The following is a 10,315-nucleotide window of genomic DNA, read 5'->3' on the forward strand; positions in this document are numbered from 1 at the left end:
CCCCCCCCCCCCCCCCCCCCCCCCCCCCCCCCCCCCCCCCCCCCCCCCCTACCCCTCCTACCCCCCTATCCCCCCTACCCGCCTCTACACGGCTGAGATCTCACACACTCCCCACCATCACTCCTCTTATCTCTATTCCCGCCACGCTGGATTTATTTGTCTCAAACTCTGCCGGGTTTTTTTGTGCCGTTTTTTTTTTATGAGGTCACTCAGGACTCGTATTAAGGAAATTCACAGGACCGTTCGTTTAACGGCTGTCTGGTATATTCGGCGCTGCAAAAGTGTCAACGTGGTATTTCCCAATATTAATTAACGCCTTGGCTCATTGGATACGGTGAATGAAGAGAGCGTTATGTAGATCGGTTCAGATTTGATAAGCCACTTTTTAAAAAGCAACCAAAAACAAAACAAACAGCATAATGCGTAGTGTGGCCTCGATTTGTCTCCTCCTCTTCCTCCCGCTGCCCTCTTCATCTGAGTCTTAAGGGGTTCTCCTTTATGTCCGGAGGAAGACACATGGGATGTGCCCGTCTCTTTGGCAGCCAGCCACCATTCCAAACAGCACAGGTATTGATTTACTCCAGACCTCGCCTTATTCCTCAACTTCACCTTCTGATGGAGTGTCCCTCTTTAAGGCATTTAAGGAGTGTGGACTTTGAACAAGACACATCTTATGGAGGTTATCTCATCATTTATCGCAGTCTGTTTTTTCAGTGTTTTTTTTTCTTTTGCTTCTTTTTCAAGTGCACAACTTTGAGGACAACTCTTGTGTGTTACTGTTGTGTTTAACCTGATTGTGCAGCCATTGTAGCCCAACAACATATGTAAATCTTTATTCCTCCAAAGAAAAACACACACACACACACACACACACACACACACACACACACACACACACACACACACACACACACACACACACACACACACACACACACACACACACACGGACGCACGCACATATCCAGCCTTTGTTTGACTGTCATATTCCCGAGAGGAAGAATGCAATCTGAACAAAGCATTCATTCAGGATTCCTATTTTTTTAGTGTCCATTCCACAAAAGCCCCATGTAAAAGATGCTTTGTCGTCTACCGCTTTCCTCTCCTGTCGTTCTAATGACTCTGGTTTTACTTAGCATTTTGGTTTGTAATATTTCCACAGCTCCCAGGCATGAGCATTCCTTGTCCTCTTCTTCAACCATGTAACGCCACAGTGTCCATCCCTCTGCCTAGGACAACATCTACTTCCTAATCCAAAGCGGAATAGGGCTGCTTGTTTTACAGCTGTGAATAATCCTCCCACACACAGCAGGGCTGTGTCACCAGGGTTGATGACCTTGCGTCTTTCCCCATATGTTCTCCTTCCTATAGGATATTTTTAGCTAGTTAGTCAACGTTTTTATCGGATTGATTGGTTAGAGTATTCTAGGAAGTGTGTTTCTACATTTGCATCTTGTGTGTGTGTGCCGTGTGTGTGTGTGTGTGTGTGTGTGTGTGTGTGTGTGTGTGTGTGTGTGTGTGTGTGCGTGCGTGCGTGCCGGCGTGTGTGTTTGCTTGTTTGCACGTGTGGGTGTTCATGAAACCAGTAATAACAGACGCTATATGTGCTATGTGTATAAAATAAAATTTATATTTAGACATAGAAAAACAGCAACAACAACGAAACAACCACCCATGCAACTTTGAGACACCCTGTATGATGTAGCATCCTGGCTAACCCCACAGGGAAAAGGATGCAGAACCACGACACACACACTGAATGTATCTCTCTCTCTCTCTCTCTCTCTCTCTCTCTCTCTCTCTCTCTCTCTCTCTCTCTCTCTCTCTCTCTCTCTCTCTCTCTCTCTCTCTCTCTCTCTCTCTCTCTCTCTCTCTCACTACAGTTCTCTCCATGGCACCTAACACAGATAAACATGGTGGCAACTATGGGTCCTTGCAGCACCCTGGGCCTGTTGTTGTCTTTTTTGGGTTACAGCAAGTCGGCAGGCAGACACCCCTACCCATACCCCTACCTCTACCCTTCCCTTCGCTTCCAGAACATGCATGCCCTGCCATGATGGAAAGGAGAGAGAGAGAGAGAGAGAGAGAGGATATGGCGAGAGAGAGGGAGAGGATATGGCGAGAGAGAGAGAGAGAGAGAGAGAGAGAGAGAGAGAGAGAGAGGATATGGCGAGAGAGGATGGAGAGAGAAAGCAGATACAGAGAGGATAGAGAGAGAGGATGTGCAATATGTGTAAAAGGAGAGGAGAGCTCACACACAGACACCCACACATACCCCCCCCCCCCATCATGTCATCGTGCCCTAAGCGCAGCCCGGATGACACACTTACCAGCTGACATGCTGCCACCTTCGGCCCGTCGCTGCAGGGCAGGCACGCTGGGGGGAGTGGGGCAGTACTAGGCATGCTGGGTGGGGGGGGGGGGGGGGGGGGGGTGTAGAGATGAGGCGGGGATCCGGGGGACACGCTGGAGGTTGCCCTCCCTTGCAGCAGGCTGCAGTATAATGACGCGGGGGACTGAGGGCCCCCTCTGTGACACCCCGGACCGGCCCCCAGAGCCCCCCCCCCCCCCCCCCCCCCCCATCCATGGCGAAGGAGAGGGAGAGGGTGGCCACAAATGATCCCGGGTACTTCCTTGTTTACACAGCCAGTGGAGCATTCACCTGTACCCTCCCCCCCGCTCCCCCCCCCTCATCCTCCCCCCTCTCCCTCAGCCTCCCCGAACCCTGTCGATTTGCTCCTCCAAATCCTCCAACATGTACATGGGTGCATAAGGAGCTTAGCTCGGAGAACAGCCGTCCAGAGAGCTCTCTCTCTGCCGACGTCCCCGGGAAATGACAAATTAGCGATGTTAAACAGCCCGGTGTGAGAGTTACAACTGAGGAAGAATATTGGGAGTTTTATTAAAGGGAAGGAGGGATGATATTACTGCAAGCAGCTAGGCGTTAAGCTCAGGCTTTGGCTTAGGTTGAAGTATTAACCACTTATTTTGTGTTTGAGAGGAATTGATAACATACAAATATGCAATTTGGTTGCTTATCTTAAAAGATGCATTATTTTCCAAGTTAATCCGGTCCTCTGGAAACTAAATATATTTTATATTTTTACCAATGCCCTCATGTATTGGTTTATATTGAACAACAGTGAATACATACCGTTTACCCAAACATACACGCACAAACACACACGCCAACCAGGATGAATACACAAATACAGTCAACATAAACTGCCTACCTATCTCCCATGCAGGCATAAAAACAGCCGTGTTTAAGCTAATAGAAGGCATTTAGATGGAGTGGGTGAAACTGACACCAATCCCAGTAGGGCAATTACAGGAAATTAATTATCAGCCATTGGTGTATTAATGGTTTATTCCAAAATAAAGCAAGCTAATTTACTTGTTTTGACACAGAAAATTGATTCAACGAGGATTATGACAATCTATTTGCAAAGCATAGGGGAGAGGAGGAGAGAAGAGGCAGAACGAGTTAAAAAAAGAACATGAGAAAAGCTTGGCGAGGCGGTAATTAGTAGATTATAACATCGGCGCGCAGCAGTGCTGCACTACAGGAACCCTCACTTTAGGTATTTCAACGGGATTTTTACTGTCACTTACCAGCGTCTGCTCAGATATCAGCATCCTGTTTACCCTATACCCTGGGATCCCCCAGCACCAGAAAAGGAGTGGAATCTCTGCCGGATAGAGTTCAGGGTTAGGGGGGTGGGGGGGGGGGGGGGGGGCTACATTCTGGGGCCTTATGGTGAGAAGAGTGAGAATCTGAGGAGCTTGTCAGGCAGAGAAAACAGGGCTAGACGGGGAGATATGGAGTGAGAATGAGGGCTGAAGTCAGGCAGCGAGGTGGGGCGGAGGGAACGAGAGGAGGAGAGAAGGAGAGAAGACAGAGGGGGAGAGGAGGGACAGAGTGAGAGAGAGAAAGTTAGAGGAAGAAGGACAGGAAAAAGCGAGAGAGAGAGAGTGAGAGAGGGAGGGAAGAGCGAGAAGGAAGGAGAGAGGGAGAAGGAGAGAGTGTAGGGGAGCGCGCTGACAGCCTGGGAACCCTGGAGGTGCCATCTGGCAGGGGGGGCCAAAGGACAGGGCTCAGCGACCTTTGACCCAGATCCCCCTTTTAGCAAACATCCTAGTGCTGCAGATTTATGGTGCTGCTGAGGAACAATAACAGCCCAGTGGCCACTGTCAGACACCGGCGAGGGCACACGGGGCTCCATATCTCCAAGATACCGGAGAGAAGCCGGCAAAACTCCCGCAAGAAGTAATGATCTTCATCTCTAAAGAAACCAAACCAGCGCTTCTGACTCTGTGCCCTACAGCCGAGTGACCAGAGGCTGGCAGAGAGAGGCGTATGGAGGGGACTTCACGGCATGAGGCTATAAACTATAATAAATGAATACCATGAGCCTCTATATACAAAATGAATAAATAGATGAATGTATAAATTAGATACAATTATAGAGGTGACAGTAAAGCAGTGTTTTTGGAGCTCAATGTCGTCCGTGAGGGGTCTGATTGAAGTGGTTTTGAGGTTCAACCGATCCATTAGCGAGGGAACAAAGGTTACGCTTGTGTCAAAGGCCACAAGTTAGGGGGCACAGTGGAGCCTAGTTAGGTTCATGCAGGAGGAACCTCTTTAGATTCAGGCAGACATCGAAAACACGTGAATAAATACATCATCATGAAGGATAACATTCATTATTAATAATAGACGAATGATAAATACAAAGTCGGAAATTCAACACAGCAATTCACACTTTTCCCCTTTTTCTGACAGCCAAGCATCCTCAAAAATGTATACTTTTTTTTACTCTCTCACTGACTCTCATGTTTTTTTCCATTCTCCAACACCCACTTTCTCTCGATCTCTCTTTTCTTTCCTTTCTTTTTTCTGTCTTCAGAGGGGGAGGGGGGGCGAGTCTATAAGAGAACGGGGCAATGAATAGACTTTTGTCTTGCTCATTCTTATCCCATCTGACTGTGTCAATCGCGGGGTACCCATGGTCGCGGCCCTCTCAGCCACAGATGCAGGCCGGCTTACTAGTTAGCTAGTTAGCATTCAGAGGAGTCAGGCAAACCTAAGGGGACCGGCAGAGGTAACGCTTTCACATACGCTCATTTGAATCGGGCGAATGGTTAAAACGACACAACTTATGTCTTTTAAGTGGTTCCCCGACGATTAAAGGGTCATGTTCATACATGTAGGGCATTATATAAAGTTCAAAGTATGAAAATAGATAAAAAACGAATAAAAAACAAATTTTCTCTATTTTCGTTAATTCTTCTTTCTTCCTTTTATCTCTGTGTTGTGTTTGCGCTGTGGTGTGTGTGTGTAAAGCGTATCATCCCTGTCATTTCCATACCGACTTTAATTAGCTACGTGCGCCTGGATTCAGGCCCCACAATCCCCTACAGGAATCCGGTGGATAACACAGATAATTGTCCAGAATCCATGGCTCACTTGCTCTCCCTTTCTTTCTGTATCCTCCATTTATTCTACGCGGTGACGTCACAAATGCTAATATATCCACTGGCTTGCGTGGCATATCTCCGTAGGCGGGCTGGAATCCCAGACATCTACTCCTATCACGAGGCGAGAGGATCAGCGATGCCAACTATGAGGCTCATGGGGGTTGCACCCTGGCCGGCGTGCCCTCATAATATCAGCAGTGTGTTTCAGTGTACGTCTCAATCCAACCCCCAAAGGCCCCTTTGTCCTGCCCTGCCTTTGTGGCGGTAGAGTCAAGAAGGAAAAAAAAGAAATCGCAAGCAGGCCTTCAGATTTCATTTATTTTCTAATGAAAAGATGTCATTGAAGTGCAGATTGTGTCGCTGTGGGGTCGGGCCGCGCACCAGGGCAGGGAATTGGGCCCGGCGTCGGTCCAGAGGAACACCAATGCCATTCCAGAATGCTGTGCAGCGTCATAGCAACGCACAGAGAGAGAGAGAGAGAGAGAGAGAGAGAGAGAGAGAGAGAGAGAGAGAGAGAGAGAGAGAGAGAGAGAGAGAGAGAGAGAGAGAGAGAGATATGGGAGAGAGAGAGAGGAACGTGAGATCTCTTTATTTCAGAATGAAACACACAGGCAGTCCAAGTATTACGACGGAATGTTTTTGTGTGGCGGTGAAAATAAACAAATATCTATCTTACAGTTATACTTGAAAAACAGGGTTATCACTTATGCATGAAATGCTGCAAATTTGGCGGAGTATTCTCTTCGCTTGTCCAACTGTATGAATGGGTTTCGCTTGTGCAGCGGTGTTGTCAGTCTGCCTAATTACTCTCTACTCACACACACGCATACCATAGGAGATATGCTCTGCTCCGCAAATTTTTGTATTTAGCATATGCTCACGTAAGACACAGGAAACTGTCTACTGGTCTATCATGTCTCACGTCCCTTTGACCACATTGGGGGGAGATGGAGAGTAAGTACGAAATACAAGCCATTAATAGATGCAAGGAGAACAAGAGAGAGTGTGAGAGTTAGATAGCGAGAGAGAAAGAGCGATATAAAGAGGGAGTTAATGTATAGGGAGAAATTACCAGAAATGTCCAAAACGATTCCAAATGATCCTCATCCACATCCTTTTTCATGTCCAATCATTTCAGTTGACCTCAGGTTTTGTTTCTGCCCTTAAAGGACAGTAGGTAGGGCTCTAATGTATAATGTATAAACATGTGCTTGATTCTTTTCAGTCGTCCAAACCGAAGCCCACTGTTTAGAAACCACTCACCTGTCTCTCTTCAATGATTTTCCTTCATACAATTTGTCCAACATGAAGTCTGTGTATGTGCGTGTGTTCATGTGTTCATTTCTGTGCGTCCACGTGTTTGTGTCGCGTGTGCTGCATCTGTGTGTGCACATGTGCACACACATCTGTGTGTGTGGGTGCATGTTTGCGCACGCACGCACGTGTCATTACCTGGGTGCACGTGAGGCAGTGTCGCGCCAGAGAGGAGAGGCAGAGAGAAAAGCAATATTGTCCTGTAGCGCTCAGACACTCATGAAATTAATCTATTATCTTGCGGTGCAGCTGCCATGTAGGATACACGGTGCTTGACAAGTCCTCACACCACAGCGTCTCCGTGACATTTGCCCATTCACCCGGCCCGCCGACACCCACGCCATCCGGCCGCGGCGCCAAATTACGGCGAGCGGGGGGAAATGAGAAGTGTGGTGACATTGGCAGGGGAGCAGGGGGGGGGGGGGGGGGGGGCCCGAGAGCCACGATGGATTTCTCCTCCTTGTGTTTAAAGGCCTGACCTCAGCAACTCGCCCGGGGGGGGGGTTTATCAGCGGCGGCGGAGGGAAACACCTTTAGGAGACCCTCGGCGGTGGACACGGACTCAGCCGCTCATAATGGTGACAAGGCTGAGCCGTCCTTGCACACCTCTGACTCACCCCCCCCCCCCCCCCCCCCTCAACCCCCCCCTGCCCTTTCCTCCTCCTCCTCCCCCCCTCCTCCTCCTCCTCCCCACTCCGCAATCTCTCCTTCCCCCTCCCTTCCATCTCTGTCCCTCCCACCCTCCACCTACCACCACCCAGCCGACCCAGACCCCACCCCTCCGACCGGCTCCTCGTATCTCCAGCCCTCTGTCCCTCAGCCAACCCCCCCTCCAACCTAACCTCCACCTACCGCCCGCACCCGTACACACCCACCCCAGCGGCTCCTCATATCTGCAGCCCTCTGTCCGGGGGAAGGAAGGGCGGGTTTTAAATGCCTGTCGCCCCGGCCGTGTCACAGAGGCCCAGCCACACACACACACGGGCGTCGGGTGTCACAACGCAGGCAGGGCCGGGCCCTGTCAAGGGCAAAATGAATCTGTTGGAGGGGAGGGAAAAAAGGTGTAAGGGGCTGCGTGTATGTGTGTGTGTGTGTGTGTGTGTGTGTGTGTGTGTGTGTGTGTGTGTGTGTGTGTGTGTGTGTGTGTGTGTGTGTGTGTGTGTGTGTGTGTGTGTGTGTAGGGGGGGGGGGCAGAGAATCGAAGGGATATATTAAGGCGGATGATGAATAACCCGGAGGTGCACAGATACACTCCCCACAAACGGTGGAGGGAGAGCGGGAGTGTGTGTGTGTGGGGGGGGGGGGGGGGGGGGGTGGAGGAGGAGGGAGGGAGAGGTGAGGGGAGGAGAGCAGAGATGGAGGGTGTCTGGCTGCTGCTTGGCTAGGGCACGGGGATAGCAGCTGTCAAAAGAGCAACATTTTATTTATTTATTGTTGGTCTGCTTAAGAGATGGTGAAGGTCAGGCTATATGTCTGCTCTCCAGCTTTGTTATGTGGGCTGGATCAATTTAGGAAATATGTCTGTTAACAATGCTGGAGATGCAATCTCTCTCTCTCTCTCTCTCTCTTCCTCTCTCTCTTTCTCTCTCTCTGCCTCGTTCTCTCTCTCTCTCTCTCTCTCTCTCTCTCTCTCTCTCTCTCTCTCTCTCTCTCTCTCTCTCTCTCTCTCTCTCTCTCGCTCTCCATCTATCTCTCTCCCTCTCTCTAGCTGTCTCCTCCTTTTCTCTCCTCCTCACTCTTCCCTCTCATTTGCACTCTTTCCTCCTCCTGCCTGTTTCTTGTTTTATGCCCACTACCGTTATGGTGACCATGGTAACCTCATTTCTGTTTGCTATTGTTGCCGGAATAGAGAGGTCATTGTATGATGCTATCCCCGCGGTAAACACTACCAGTAAAGCCTCTGTTCCTGTGCAGCTTTGTCATTTCAATGCTTTGTCTCAATTACTGTTTGGCTTTAGGTTACATTCCCTGATTTCTTTTCATGTGGGTAAAAAGTGATGTATTATATTTCAACGCGACCCTAGATTTGGGTTCATTTTATCCAGTGATTTTTTTGGTATCTATTTACAAACATACATACATACATACATACATACATACATACATACATACATACATACATACATACATACATACATACATACATACATACATACATACATACATACATACATACATACATACATACATACATACATAACTTGAACTTTTCATGAACACAGAACACATACATTCATATAGAGTACCAAAATACATGCATCCACGCATACACATACACACATACAAATGAGATTGAGCCTAGGAGGTTTAACTATAGCATACACGTATCCTTTTTCGTCTGGTTTTCCTTCAAACTAACCGATCTTCCAGTGCCTCTCGCAGACAGTGTCGAGCCATTTCAAGCGTAACCGCGGCTCCCCTTATAACACTAAATCCAATATACCCTGAGATGGGGCCGCATTTATCCCCTTCTCCGCTCTGTAGTTATGGTTTCTGCGTTCTGCGAGCTCTCCGTCCGTCTAATTCTGGGTGATGAGAGGCATCGCTGTGCGCATCTGTTGGGTCAGACTGGGAGTATGGCCCTGTGGCCTGGATCAACGCCTTCACCGCTAGGCCCCGGGGCCCTGTGCTCTCCCCTGGCTGCAAACCTAGGAGGAGGAGGAGGAGCAGGAGGAGGAGGGGCAGGAGGAGGAGGAGGAGGTGGAGGAGGAGGAGGAGGTGGAGGAGGAGGAGGAGGGGCAGGAGGAGGAGGAGGAGGAGGAAGAGGAGGAGGAGGAGGAAGAGGAGGGGGGGGAGGAGGAGGAGGAAGAGGAGGGGCAGGAGGAGGAGGGGCAAGAGGAGGAGGAGGAGCAGGAGGAAGAGGAGGGGCAGGAGGAGGAGGGGCAGGAGGAGGAGGTGGAGAAGGAGGAGGAGGAGGAGGAGCAGGAGGAGGAGAAGGAGGAGGAGGAGGGGCAGGAGGAGGAGGGGCAGGAGGAGGAGGAGGAACAGTAGGAGGAGGAGGTGGAGGAGGAGGGGGAGGAGGAGGAGGAGGAGGAGGAGGAAGAAGAGGAGCAGGAGGAGGAGGAGGAGGAAGAGGAGGAGCAGGAGGAGGAGGAGTTGGAGTAGGAGGAGCAGGAGGGGCAGGAGGAGGAGGGGCAGGAGGAGGAGGAGGAGGTGGAGGAGAAGAGGGAGGAGGAGGAGGAGGAAGAGGAGGAGCAGGAGGTGGAGGAGGAGCAGAAGAAAGAGGAGGGGGAGGAGGTGGAGGAGGAGTAGGTGGAGGAGTAGGAGGATGAGGGCTGGCCTTGTCGCGTCGCCGCTACGCATCCCCTCGATCTCTCCACTGGAAAAGTTCTGTGTTCACGAAAAACTTGGGTCAAGCCGCAGAGCATGTCTGATCAGTCTGAAGATAAAGTATCATTTGAGCACGTCGTAATATAGCCCTCTGTCTGTCTCTGCCTCTCGCTTCCTCCGGCCGGGGGAGAGGCGGGGATGAGAGAGCTCTGCTTGGAGAGTGCGGTCGCACATCTGAGTTTCATAAGCC

This window comes from Gadus chalcogrammus, chromosome 6 (assembly GCF_026213295.1).
Source record: "Gadus chalcogrammus isolate NIFS_2021 chromosome 6, NIFS_Gcha_1.0, whole genome shotgun sequence".
NCBI classification, from domain to species: domain Eukaryota; kingdom Metazoa; phylum Chordata; class Actinopteri; order Gadiformes; family Gadidae; genus Gadus; species Gadus chalcogrammus.